General features: G+C 35.1%; 1 protein-coding gene across 1 annotated transcript in view; it reads left to right on the top strand.

Annotated features, from left to right (window-relative positions):
* LOC106877275 (membrane-bound acylglycerophosphatidylinositol O-acyltransferase mboat7) overlaps positions 1-15355 on the top strand; it is a 109345-nt gene that overhangs the window by 410 nt on the left and 93580 nt on the right. The gene's annotated exons all lie outside the window — the stretch shown is intronic.

The raw sequence follows: 15355 nt of genomic DNA on the forward strand, positions 1-15355 counted from the left end.
TTTTTTTGTTGTTTCTATTATATAATTATCTACGTTGACTTTTATTTATATTTATCACGTTTTCTCTTTTTTCCTTTGATTTTTACCGGAATTTCAGAAAGTATCTGCACCTACCGAACACGAGGAACTCGGTTTAATATATGACGTTTGTATGCACGTTCAATAGCGGGCGATGCAAAAGAAAATAAAAAAATTATTAAATTATAGATGTTTGTCATATTAATTATTGTAATTAAACAGTTTCGAGTGTATATATGTATATATATATATGTATGTATTCGTAACATGGTTTGATATTTAGATTTCACAAGGCATGTTTAAAAACTGCAAGGTACTTTGGCGGCATAGTTGTAGCTCTTATTTAGTTATATATAATTTCCTAGTCACACGAACGTGTTAGTTAAGAACACATCTCTTTATAATGATTGTTAAAAGTTGTTGCTGCATATCTTTTCAGGCATATTATTTTCCTCTCATTCTGATGATGACGTTCGTTTTATTTTTTTCTTACCTGGAATGTGAGACCAGGAACAAGAGCACAGTCATGTATCTAATATTTGTTGTTATCGACACCACACCTATTGAGGAACTCAAAATACTTCATTTTCTGCTAGTTTCTTAAATGAAAGTTCTAACACTAACACACACACACACATACATATACATACATACATACATATATATATATATATACCAACTTACTTTTAAAACCTGTCTTATAGGTCAGATCCAAACGCCCCGATTAAATATACAAAATTCAATTGAAATAATGTACACTCCTCTAGATATATAAATATTTGTTAACATTAACAGACAGTACCGACCTGTCTACGGGTTGTGTGCATGTGTCCGTGTGTACGCCTTTTACATTAATAAGATTTTTATTTCTAAAAACACACGAAATAACGGGTTTAATGTTTCTTTTTTAATTCTATTGTTTAAATATAATTATTTATTTGTGGATACCTCGTATCCACAAATCGATCGTTTATACTGATTTCTAAATGCGATTAATCATGTGTTTAGAGGAAATCGGAGATATCGAGTAGGTGAGAAGACGCCTTCGCCAGTTGCATGCGTTTTTAAATCACTGTCTCGAAAAGTGATCGGAATTTCTTGTCTCCTCTTTTTTTTTTCTTCTTTCTTTCACTTTCGTCTCCTGTTTTAATTGATTCCTTTCTTCTTTCTTTCCTTCTTTTACCTTTTCGTTTATTTATTCATTTTCCATCATATTTTCATTGATGACTTTATCTATACATGCTGCTAACTTTTAAAATTGCTTTTATAAATTGTCTTAGTGACTGTTCATTTCGATATGTTTGGTGTCTTCGATAACCCTTTTGTCTTTCCACTGTAATTCTTACTTTTTTTTTTTTTTTAATTCTTGCCAATAACGAATAATCAAACTTTTGTACTTCTTTTTCGCTTTAGATATAGATTTCCTTGTTCCCATTGTCTGTGATTATTTGTATTTATTTATTTCCATTTTGTCTTGAATGGTTTCCCCCCACCCATCCACCCTAGCTTTCTATAACAATAACAGCAACCTCCCAAATCGATTCGATTAGACATGCAACACTATGCTGCCATCTTTAAATGCCAAGAATGCTTTTCATTTCTGTGTCGTTACTCCTGGGCAAAACACTGATGACACCGGCTCCCTCTGAAATCGATTCCGAACACCAGTTTCGTACCTTCCAAGTTTTATCATTGTATTCACTCTCCTCCTAATATATATTGCACACCTTTACTCCTTCCTCATCTCTCTTTCTCGCCGGTCGATGATGACTGTCAGGGTGGATGAGAGGTGGTTCATTTACTGACTGTGTGGTGATGGAGGAGGTGGCGATGGTGTGTAGTAAGAAGCTAGTTCTTTCATGTCATGTGATCACTCTTTTGGAATTCCGTATTCTTTAAATCATGTCTGTCGTTAATTGATTGTTTTGAGAATTCCCCGCTTCAAACTAATTCTGTTTAATCGCTGCTACTAAATGTAGGCGATACTTCTTACAATTTCAGTCTACTTATTCCAAATAAAAGTCTTATGTTCCCAAAATTTCGTACTTTTTCCTAACCTGTTTTACCTTGTTCAGTGAGTAAAATAATATTGATTTCTAACACAGGCACAAGGCCATTCATTTTGGGAGGAGCAGTATAGTCGATTAAAACGACCCTGTTATGAAATAAAATGTGTGGTGACTCGCACTTTATTTTATTAAAGACGAAGTTGATTTCCGCGCGATTTAAACTTAGGACGTAAAGAACTGTAACTAAATAAACACCTCGGGGTTATCTTGTGCGACTCTCTAACAATTCAGTTAATCGACCAAAATAGTGTTTACGAAAATATCCAAGAATAATAAAGATTTCTTTGAACTAACTGTTACGGCAAATTATTAAGAAGGTGGAACATAGTCGATGAACTAGGTGCTAATTGTTATTGTTTAATCCAAACATAGTCGATGAATTGAGTTCTAATTGTTATTATTTAACCCAGTCAGTTTTGACTGAGCAGATCTATGCTAAAATACAGCCCATCCATGACGGTCCTGCCTCATACATAGTGTACCTGAGCTACGTTATCCAATTATTTTTTTCTATAAAAAATGACAGGTGGCCCGGCTTTTATTGCTAACAGGTCAAGCTACCTTGCAAGAACATTAGCAGAGAACCTGTTTCTACACCAGGAGTGAATTACAAGTACATACGAAACTGGGGCATGTGGTGATGGTGGTGGGGCACATCTGAAGGGAGAAAAAATACTTAACCTTTAATTTTACAAATTCATAGGTAAGCTGCTTATATCAAATCATTGTTTTGGTCTTAAGGCTTAGACAAATTTCTTTTTCCTTTTAAATTTTGAAGGACTTCATCAATGAACAGTTTCACCTTTGAATGCATACAAAGTTTTACCTGTGGACTAGGGATTTTGTCTCATTGTAAGTGGCTGAGTATTCTGCAGTCAAATATATCATGACAGTATGTGATAAGGCTGGACATGTGAATTACAAGTACATTCCATATGATTGGTTTCTGCACAATTTCTGGGTACTCTATTTCATTCACAAAGCTTGGGTTAATCTGAGGTTATAAGAGTAAATGACACTTGCCCAAGATGCCATCCAGCTGGATCAAACCGGAGACCTTGTGGGTGTGAAGAAGCCTTCTTAACTGTTTGACCATGCAACATTGGTGTTGTAAACACTCAACTACATCTTCATCATTTATAGTGTCCATTTTCCATGCTAGCATGGGTTAGACAGTTTGACCGGAACTGGTAAGCCAGAGAGCTGCACCAGACTCTAGTCTGTTTTAGTTTGGTTTCCATGACTGGCTGCCCTTCCTAATGCCAACCACTCCACAGAGTGTACTGGGTGTCTTTTATATGTCACTAGCATGGGTCCCTCTTATGTGTCACTGGCACAGGTGCTTTTAATGTGTCACTGGCATGGGTACCTATTAACAAGTTTTCTAATTCAAAAAAGGTTCAGCCATGGGTGATAGATAGCTGAATCAGTGGAGAGTTGAACAAAATACCTTATGATATATGGTCGCATCCCCCTGCAATCTAAATTCACATCCCACTGAAGTCAACAGCTTTCCCAGGTCAATAAAATAAGCACCAGTTAAGAACTGGCGCTGATGTAATTGACTATATCTTTGATAGCCACAGTGTAGTGACTGACGCAAACAAAATGATATTCTGTTACACTAGCATACTGGTGAGTTGTGATAGCAAATTACTATCAGTTTAGATAGTTTTTGGGTTTTTTTTTATTTGTTAGCCACATAAGGAAATTAGGGATGTCCATGACTTTTGCAAGCCTTTCCAAACTGGTGAGATTAATGTGGTTGATCTTCTGTCAGATCAACATACACTGGTGTCCTGGTGTGAGCAGAGAGGAAACATCAGAGGATTGGGATTCCTGAATAGAATGATTAGAGAACTTGTTTACTATCAGATCTAATAGATGAGATATAGTAGAGATGGAGTGGAGGCGCAATGGCCCAGTGGTTAGGGCAGCGGACTCGTGGTCACAGGATCGCAGTTTCGATTCCCAGACCAGGTGTTGTGAGTGTTTATTGAGCGAAAACACCTAAAGCCCCACGAGGCTCCGGCAGGGGATGGTGGCGAACCCTGCTGTACTCTTCCACCACAACTTTCTCTCACTCTTACTTCCTGTTTCTGTTGTGCCTGTAATTCAAAGGGCCAGCCTTGTCACACTGTCACGCTGAGTATCCCCGAGAACTATGTTAAGGGTACACGTGTCTATGAATTGCTCAGCCACTTGTACGTTAATTTCATGAGCAGGCTGTTCCGTTGATCGGATCAACTGGAACCCTCGACATCGTAAGCGACGGAGTGCCAACACAGTAGAGATGGTGTGAGGTGGAGAGAAGGAGATCATCATTATCATTTAGCATTCATTTTCCATGCTAGCATGGGTGATATGGTTTGACTGGAGCTTGTAAGCCAAAGAGCTGTACCAGGCTCCAGTCTGTTTTGGCTTGGTTTCTACAGCCGGATGCCTTTCCTAATGCCAACCACTCTACAGAGTGTACTGGGTGTCTTTTACAGTAGACTTTTACATGTAACTGGCACAGGTACCTTTTATGTGTCACTGGTACGAGTGCCTTTCATGCATTGGCCACGACTATGATTTCATTTAGCTTAATGTGACTTCTCAAGCACAGCAAATTAGCAAAAGTTTTGGTCATTTGTCCAGTTAGTTCAGAGGAGAAGTTATTATAATAGTTTAGAAAAGATGAACAGACTGTGGAGAGAAAAAATACTAAACTTTTAATTTTACAAATTGGTCAAAAGGCTTAGACCAATTTTTTTTTTTCCTCTTTTAAATTTTGAAGGACTTCATCGATGAAAAGCTTCACCTTTGAATGCAAGCAAAACTTTACCTCATTGTTTAAGATAGAGAAGCTGTTGCTACTCCTGTAATCTTTTTGGTGTTAATTTGAGGTTGTCGTGCATTGGTGAGTGAATCTTGGCTAATCAGTCAGAAGCCCTTCTTTTAAATGTGGTCAAGTAGGGCTTTGTGTAAATAGCAACACTACTGTCCCAGATATGTGAGCAGTATTCTTATTGGGTTGCATTGTAGAGGTCTCAGCTATTGATCTGAGTTGTGGTGTTTTTAGGTCTTGAAATGAAAAGAAGCACCATATATTAAGATACACCCCCTACTAATGTTGGTGCATAGACTATTTTCAAACAGCTCTAAAATTCATTTTCAGTTGTAGCAAGCTTTGTTAGATTCCCTTTTCTTTATTTCAATAACAACTTGTTGTGTCATCTTCTTTTAGTATATCTTGGGTAGGACTTTTGCTGATTCAGATGTGATTCGAACGAAATGATTATTTCTAACAGATTGAGTGAGTGTATTGCTTAGAATCTTCCTCCTTGACTTATATTTGTGTGATATATTGTATATTCTTTTACTCTTTTACTTGTTTCAGTCATTTGACTGCGGCCATGCTGGGGCACCGCCTTTTTAGTCGAGAAAATCGACCCCAGGACTTATTCTTTGGAACCCTAGTACTTATTCTATTGATCTCTTTTGCCGAACCGCTAAGTTATGGGGACGTAAACACACCAGCATCGGTTGTCAAGCGATGTTGGGGGGACAAACACAGACACAAACATACACAAACACATACATATATATATGTATACATATATACGACAGGCTTCTTTCAGTTTCCGTCTACCAAATCCACTCACAAGGCTTTGGTCGGCCCGAGGCTATAGTAGAAGACACTTGCTCAAGGTGTCACGCAGTGGGAATGAACCCGGAGCCATGTGGTTGGTAAGCAAGCTACTTACCACACAGCCACTCCTGCGCCTATTGAATACATTTTTTTTTAATAGTCCAACACAATCCTTTGTGACCACAGTAGAATTAACTTAGCATCTTTCATCATAAGATCTTCTTAGTCAGGGATGAGCTGAGCTAAAAAACAATAACAACTTTCTACAAACAGTAGCCATTACTAACAACAGCAGCAGTCTGGAATCTGTTCTATTCAAGTGAAATCTTCTCTTCTTTAAACAGGTTCAAGGAGCAAATTAGCTGTGGGTTTTTTTTTGTTTTTATTACATATTTCTTTTTTTATTATGTGTAATGAAAACTGTAATTATAAGTTAATTGAAATAATTATAAGTTAATTACACATTCTTCCTTTGTATTGCTTCTAGAGAAAACTTGCATTCTAAAATCTCTTAGCAAATTACTGATTTACCATCATCACTACTTATTAATAAATAAAATGGTGATTAGTTATTAATTCAGATGAGCTCTAAAGTTTTTTTTTTTTTTTACTTTTGGCATTGTGCCACAAATTTGTAGAATAACAGTGTAGTTACAAGAACTGACTTTTGTAAATTACTGACTTTTGGTATAACAAACAAAATAATTCCTAGCAAAATTTGAACTCAAAATGTAGAAAGATGGAACTTAATACTACTAATTAATTAGTCCAACACTTTACCTGTGTTCCACAGCTAGAAAACATGTTTTATCAAAAGTCTGCTAGATTAACATTAATATGGTACTAACGTACAACTATTATATGTTCACATCTTTTCTATGTTTTTTTTTTACGTGCATTTTTCTATGCTGGCATGAGTTAGATATGTTGTTGAGGTATTGTTTTACAGCTGGATGTCCTTAACACCTATCTTTATTTGTTTTTCAAGTAAAGGTTTGAAGTGAGTGGGTGATTAAACTGCATGCACAGTGTGACTTTCAAACGAGCATGTGCAGATGTAAACTAACATACATATATGATGAGCTTCTTTTTCAATTACCAACTACCAAATTTTGCTCACAAAGCTTTGATTGACCCAGGACTATAGTAGAAGGTGTGTTATGCAGTGGAACTAGATCTGGAACCACAATCTTCTCAAGCACACAGCTATGCCAATGCCTACAGTTGGGGGAGGGGGGAACACCAAAACAATCTAAATATAAGGTATTTTTTACTTTAATTAAAATCCATACATTTTCTAAGTAAAGACCCCTGACAAGTAAAAAGATTCTCTTTTACTGGCTATAATTGTATATACAAGAGTACATGTTAATCATACCTGAAATTTTCTTTCTATTATCCCACAAAGTTCTACTCACAAAATGTCTAAGGTGGCTTTGCTATACTCTCTGTCAGTGTCCAAGTGAGTTCATTTTCAAGGCTGTCAACCCAATTTCCCTCCTAGACTGGTTCAAACAAGCTGGAAGACAACTGAAGATGTGGCTGGCGATGGTATTGACAGATGTAAAAGCAGAATCAAACCCTCATGTCTATGGTCTTCAACAGTGAAACCAGAAGTGGATATCCATTACAGTCTTGACTGCAGCTGGCCATTGGGTGTGGTCAGTGGTTGTGAGGGATGCAGTGAACTCATTGGTCAGAGCTGGCTCAACCCACCCGAGTAAATGCCACCACAAGTACAAGTACATTCAACCAAATACCTGTGTCATACAATTGTTTGATCGAAGCTGATCTGGAGATGCAATTGGTGCTTTATTTTTATCCACTTTCAAACGACACAAAACAAAGTTGACCTTGGCACTGAACATTAAATAAAATATTAATAATTGTCCCTAATTTAGACAGAACTCAATTTTTAGTGGGAGGAGTTTTGTTCATCATATCAACTACAGTACTGGACTGGCACTTTATTATTTTACTGACCCTTGACAGGACTAAAGGTTAGGTTGGTTTCAGCAGTATTTGAACCCAGAATGTAATGAGCTGGAACAAACACTATGCTTTAATGATTCCACAACCTTAACAATGATATTTGTAATGATAATTATTGTCTAACCCATGCCAGCATAGAAGGTGGATGTTAAATGATGATGATGATGATGATGATTTCTTAGATTTGACACGTGTTCATACAGATAATCAACCTCAGTGTTTGAACCCCAGCAGGAGGAATGTTTATGTTGACATCAGTTTGACTTGAACTCAGAATGTGTTGGAATGTAACTAAATACTGTAAAGCAAACAACAATTATAATAACACAAATAATGTGATTTTTCCCTCACCTTAAATTAATCATCATTTGGTTGAGCTTACTTGGACTTACTCATCTCTGTATTTTGGAGTAAGTCAGTCAAATCTTTCTTCGGCTTATATGTCTAGTGTCACCAGGTCTCTAGACATTAACAGCCATATATTTTGGCAACTTGGTGAACCAGGTCATTAACCTCACAGAAGTTCCTTTACTCAGCATCATGTAAAATGTCATTGTTGGTTAGTGAATGACTCCTTGGTAGGCCAAGCAGCTATCAGGTGCTATACCTGACCAAAGGGCAGCTAGTGTTTGGTCCCAGTCAGTTTATTTCCCTACTCACCACTAACCTCCTATATATATATAAGCCATTTCTGTATTTAGTATCTGTGGACCTGTTGCTTAGGAGTTTTCCATTTGTATACACTTACTGAAAAAGTGATTGGGATGTTGCCGAGCAGTGCTACTAAATTGTTAATTTTTTGGTATCATTTTTACAGGCAGTAATGTGACAGAAACCATTGTGTGTTAGTTAATGCTTTGCTCTATTTAGTTATGTACTTTTATTTTCTGTTCAAGTTCAACCAGGGATCAACTTTGCCTCTCATTCCTCTGGTGGCCATTAAAACAAAATACTTGTCAAATACTAGAACAAGTTTGACTCTTCTCATTTCTTATAATTTGTGCTTTTGCCAATGCTAGGCAAAGAGCAATGGATAGCAGATTCAGTAGAGTGTTAGACAGAATGCTTTGTAATATTTATTTATTTCTAAGGTAGTGTCCTAGCATTGCCTCAGTTCAATGACTAAAACCACTAACGTTGTATAAGACAATCACTTTTTTTTTCCATCATGGCTTAGACAGAGGTGAAAGGACAGCACCTGTGACCTTTGCAGAGCCACTGAAGATGAAAGCAGAAAAGGAATCACAACCCCTGAGTTACTGCAGTATGAAGCAGCACCTCTGTGTCAAACTCTTGACTTGAACCAATTTTTTTTCAATAGAGTGGTACTTACTAAATACTTCTATAGGCTAGATCATGATGCTTATAGAATGTCAGTTTTCTCTCTGATGACAAAAATATTTCATAACAATTTATGGTTAATAACTTTGAGTAGAAGGTAAGCAAGATTAAGAGACACATACCATATAAGAGAAGGAAGATGTATGGAAGCTAAGATATCCTACTTTATAATATGTTGTTGCTTAGCTCCAGGTCAGTTTATCTAGTTTTACATTGCCTATTGTGTCCTTTTTATGACAGATGTTATACTTCTAGCAGGTAGAGCAGCTAGTTGGTATCTAGGAATGATACCTGTGATTGACTGATATTGTATACTTGGGAAAGGAACATTTGTATCTCCTCTGGTTAATACAATGAAATTAGAACTAAATGCCAATCCTTAAAAACTTTACACAGTTGTAAAAATATGAACTTATACTGGAGTATTGATACCAATCTACCTGAGACTACCTCTGGTTCTATAATACAAACTACCTGTTTTAACCTCTTAATACTCAGATTTCTCTGTTAAATGGAATGCTTATTTATTCACATTGTTTTTAATTATCTCATGTATTATCTTGTAGCTTCAAGATTTCAAGGCTGTGATTGTTTATTTTTTGACTCACATTGTAGGATAGGTGTGAGAGGTTGGATCTGGCAAGTCTAAACATAAAATATGTAGAATATCTAGGCAGGATATGGCCAGTTTAAATGCTGAAGGGTTAGTGATCTAAATTAAAACCTTCCATCATAATTTCATGTTATGTTCTACATACCAGCTTATCAATGACAGAGTTATATTACTAATTTTTTTTAATTATTTTTAAAATGAATTAAAACAAGAGCAGTGTATGTCAACAGAAATATGGTAACAAAAAGGTTAATATTATATCAATTATACGATCTTCATTTTACAAAAATTGTTCTTTTATTAAATAATATAGTCATTGAAGAAGCACCATAGCACGTAAATACTCAGCATCTTTGGCTAAATACCTGATTTAAATCATTTCACCTCACTTATGTCACATATTCCCTTGGAAAAGATGTGACTCATAATTTTCTTTTTCTTCTCCTCTAAAAAAAAAATCAAAATGCATTTGGTTTCATGCTAAAAGTTCTTATTTTTCTTGTTTTTCGTTTAATGAACTTTAAAGGAAGCCCTAGAAGGGAATTAGAAATCAGTGCTAATAATAAAGGCATCATCTTGATTTTTTTTAAATTTTTTTTTTTATTAGCTTGTTAACATTCATTAAGCAGATTCTTTATTTATTCTGATGATAATTCTTTGAGCTTGACTTTCTCTACAATCTTTACCATTTTGTTTACTTTTCTTTTTTTCCATATCAAATGTACTCTAAACTATTTAAATGATTTTATATTATTTATTTATTTATTTTTTATCCTTCTTGGTACTTTTCTCTTGTCTCTCTTTGTTTCTTAGCTTTCTCAAGAAATTTTGTTACAGGGACTACACCAGCTATATATTACATCATTTTGATAACATTTAGTCATTTGTCTTCATTTCATTTCCAAAAGAGAATTCAAATTTCTAATTATGAGTCACTTCATATAGAGGTTATATTTCTTATCTTTTTTTCTTCTTTTTTTGCACTCCAAGTAGTTTTTAATACCTATGGTGTTTAGCCCTTTAGCATTAAGATTATTCTGTCACATATAGCACTTAGTTACTCAATTGTTTTGTATTAATAATGCATCATCTCTCAGTTGTGAGATTTTGATGATGTGGTTATTTGTTTGTAGATTGACATTGTAGGGTAGGTGTGAGAGACTAGATCTGGCTGGTCTGAACATAGAATAGGTAGAATATTGAAGTCAGATAGAGCCAGTTTAAATGCTAAAGGGTTAAAGTTATCCACGGAGATTACATGCCACTGGTTTACTTTACAAAAGATGAAGTTTGAAAAGCAAATATTTTTGTGATATAAGAAGACAAAAATTGACATGAAAAATTATTGAAGTTGTTTATCCTTCAAAATATTATTCTTTTATTTGTTTCATTCATTTGACTGTGGCGATGCTGAAGCACCACCATTAGTTGAACAAATTGACCCCAGGACCTATTCTTTGTAAACCTAGCACTTATTCTATCAGTCTCTTTTACCGAACTTCTAAATTATGGGGACGTAAACACACCAGCATTGGTTGTCAAGCGATGGTGGAGGGACAAACACAGACGCAGAAATACACACACACACACACACATATATATATACGACGGGCTGCTTTCAGTTTCCGTCTACCAAATCCACTCATAAGGCTTTGGTCAGCCCAAGGCTATAGAAGAAGACACTTGCCCAAGGTGTCACACAGTGGGACTGAAACCAGAACCATGTGGCTGATAAGCAAGCTACTTACCACACATCCACTCCTGCTTGAAATTTAATTTCTAATCTATCTGTTTTAAACATATTATTTAAAAAATTGCTCAAAATAAGCAGTTAAACTTATTTAATGATGAACTATAAAATGTAATAAATTGAGAGCAGCTTTAATAGAAATAATGAAAACAGAAAGTGGAATGGTTGATAGTAGGTGATTGTTCTGTGCAGTTTCTTATATCTTGGTGAAAGTAGGAAGGGCAATGCACATGGCCAATTGTAGGGCCCCTGTGATAGAGAGAGAGGAAAGAAATAAGGAAAATATGGTTCATAGGTTATCCATAAACAAAAGACAGTTTGAATCCTTACAACAGAGCAGACCCTTCTAAAGTCACCCCAGGACCAGATGATTGTGTTAAAGTGGGCAACAATTTAACACTACCTCCCCAAAATAGCTACAGTTGCTCTGATGGTATTCCTCACAGCAGAGAGCAGTTTGCAAATGCACATATCATGGCACTTCTTAGTGGATCTTAGCTTAGATAGGTTCAACAACCCATCATCCACCCTTATATAGATATACAGTCCACGTGTGAGTTCATTTGCCATCCATTTATGCATAGCACCCAGAAATAATGCTTTTTGCTCCGTTCCCAAAAGGAATGAGGTCCAAGCTGATGCTCCAAAGAGAGACTGTGGCAGGCATACATACCATTGTGAAGTAGTTGGAATATTCCTTAAAATTTGTCTGACCCATATCTTTTCAGCAGTGTTCATAAGCATTTTTTCCCCCACATTTTGAAAAACCTTTGTAAAGTTGATAAATAAAATAGAATGCAGTTCTTTTCTTGAATTCATTGGAAGGTGAAAAGTCACATCTTTTGCATACATAATCAACATTGGCTTTCAGGAATAATCATTTGGGTACTTTTTTGTGATACCTTCAGCAGTATTTTTACTAGACAAAGAGAGAGAGAGAGAGAGCAGAATCCTTTTCCTGCCAACAAATCATACTTGATTATTAGTGACAGCCAAGAAGAAAGCTTGGTGATATATAAAATAATCCAGTACAACAGCTTTCTTCCATATTTTGTTGCTTAGAAAATAATCCATTTTTAGAATTGTTAACTTTATAATTTGAAAGATTTGTAGTAAAGATCAAATAGCAGCAGATACATTGGATTTCGATTTCTCTAAGCAATACCATTTGGTTTTTAAGTTAACTACAAATAATAGATGACAATGATGAAGGAAAATCTGACATATTTAAATATTTCAAGCAATTGTTGATTAAAGAAGGAAAAGATAAGAAAGCATCTCAGTGTGGTCATTCAACTTGACTTGTTAGGATCTGAATAGCATATGAATCTCCCTTAACTTACACCCTACTATGTTAAAAAAAGGAGGGATACATTTTATAATGTATTTCTAGATTGGAACACCTTTATTCATAGGTCAGCACCAGGGATTCTCAAACATTGATTACTATTTTATTCTCATGGACCCAACTAAACATTCGATGTTTAAAAACTAGGTTTATAGAAATTCCTTTCAAAATCCCTAGGTTGTTTTCCCCACATTAACTTGTGTAGGTTGAACTATGTAAAATGCTAGAGAAAGAAACCTAGTTGTTTCTTGCAATACATACCAATATGTACATCTAAAGCAAACTTTTTTCAGATCCCTTAAAATACTATTGTAAACAATCTACTATTTTGTTGTATGGATCCCTAAAAATCTTATATGGACCCCAGTTGAGAACCCCTGGTCTACGTAAACAAGAAAACTATGTGGATTTTTGAATTAATTGTGAAAAGTTGAAATGGATTTCATGGAGGCTTTGGTAGCTTAAATAAATTTTACAGCATTTTAGCTTTATCAAATAAACAGATTAAGAGGACATACTAGATGTCACCCTAGATACATCATGTGTGTGTGTGGAAGAGTAAAGCATAGGATAGTTACAACTTGTAACAGCATGTTTATAAGGGGATGATTACATAAAAGACAAGATAGTTACTTAGGTGTTCTGGTTCAAAGATGACTTGGGGGCTAAATATCAGCAACAAACAAAGCTTTATTACTTTAACATTTTGCTTTATTATTATATATTATATTTTATATATAACAAAATATTAAAATCTAATACATTGACCTATAGCAAATTATCTACCTTGGAAACAGCTATGCAATACTGCTCAGTATACAGTGCATAGTAGTTTTTTTTTACAACAATCTAGATCTTCAAATCAACATGTGCATTACACATGTTAGTATGTAGTAAAATTTCAACCAACTTCTAGGACATTCCTGATGTACGTATAACATCTTGTTAATTATACATTACACTCAGCATTGTATGAAATAACTTGTACATAGACGTACTTAATCTTGTTGTGAATATTGTTTTCTGTTAGAACCCAAGTTAATGGGATTGTTTGTTCTGCAACTAACTTACTTATCAGAGTTTTTGAGTATTTTTAGATTTTCATCAAGTCTAGTATACCAAGTCACATGTTGTCTCCTTTAGGTATTATCACATTTATAAGCATTATGTAATTTAGAGAATACACTGTTGACCAAGTTTAATCATACATTATGCTACATGGCATATTGTGTGATGTAGTAAGTGTATATAAAAACTTCATATTGCTCCATAGACATTTTTATTATATACTTATTCCATATATAATCTCTTCTGAAAAATAATTTATTTTGTTTCCTTCTTATAATACTTAACTCACTTGTATATTTAGATACCTAAAGATTATGAAACTTCCATGTCATCGATATAAATATTGTCATATCAGCTTGTAACTCTAAAATAGCCATCATTTAGCTAAATGTTCATAACATTTGGTTAGAAAGTTCTAAAAACAAATTTATTCTTAAATATTCTCTACACTTATACCAAATAATTATCTTTTATAATAAAATGTAATAATATTACCTAGTAAGTTCTTTAGTGGAACATTTATTCAAGAAATAAAAAGAAAAAACAAAGACAGATTTTTAAAGCTCTCACTAAGTATCATTAGCAGTTCTTGTTATTGTCCAACCCTAGGCTGGTCCTGAATAAGCACACCTGTGATGATGCATTGATTGGTTTCTATCCAATGAGTGTTTTAATGGCCTCTTTGTCTAGTAACTTGCCCATTCTACAGCTATGTTGATCTTCATACCAGAGTAAATGATTGTTTTCCCATCTTAGCATAGTTTTCTTTTTCCAGTCTATCTTATCTCACTGATTTCTGAGATGTTTAGTTGGTACTCCTTGAATTCTCTCATTAGTTGTTCCATTTATCCTCTTTGATTATACTATGTTTGTACATGGTCTGATCAATAAGTATCCAGACTGTTGCTATAGTAATGAAGCTAAAGCATGCAGAGTGAAGACACTTGACACAGATTGACCTTGAACTCTGCTGTGCATGCGCACTAAGTTTTAACATTCTAGCTCACTTGTGGTATTGGTGCATGGAAAGCACTGGTGCTAGTTCCACATAAAAGGCACTGGTGATGGCACCAGTATACTCTGTAAAGCGGCTGGCATTTGGAAGGGCATCCAGCTGTGGAAACCAAGCCAAAACAGACTATGGAACCTGGTGCGACTTCAGCCTTGCCAGCTCCTATCCAGCCGTCCAACCCATACCAGCATGGGAAACAGGCATTAACTAATGATGATGATGATGATGATGATCCACCTACCACTTCCAGGGTGGTTGATTTGATTGTGGTGTTTAGTTGGATCAGTTTACATTTCTAGTTTCAAATCTTAGGAAAGTAAATGTTGCCTTTCCATCTTTTAGGATCGATGAAGTAAAAGTACTAGTTAAATACTGTGATTGATTTAAACAAACTCTGTGACCATGTGTCTATGTGTGTGAATTCATTATTTTCTCCATTTCATTTTTGTAATTTTCTTTCATCTTTGTTCACATATCCTTTGGTCATACTGAACAGCTATTTTGTCCTTT

The sequence above is a fragment of the Octopus bimaculoides genome, chromosome 2 (assembly GCF_046866305.1).
Source record: "Octopus bimaculoides isolate indiv1 chromosome 2, ASM4686630v1, whole genome shotgun sequence".
Lineage (NCBI taxonomy): Eukaryota > Metazoa > Mollusca > Cephalopoda > Octopoda > Octopodidae > Octopus > Octopus bimaculoides.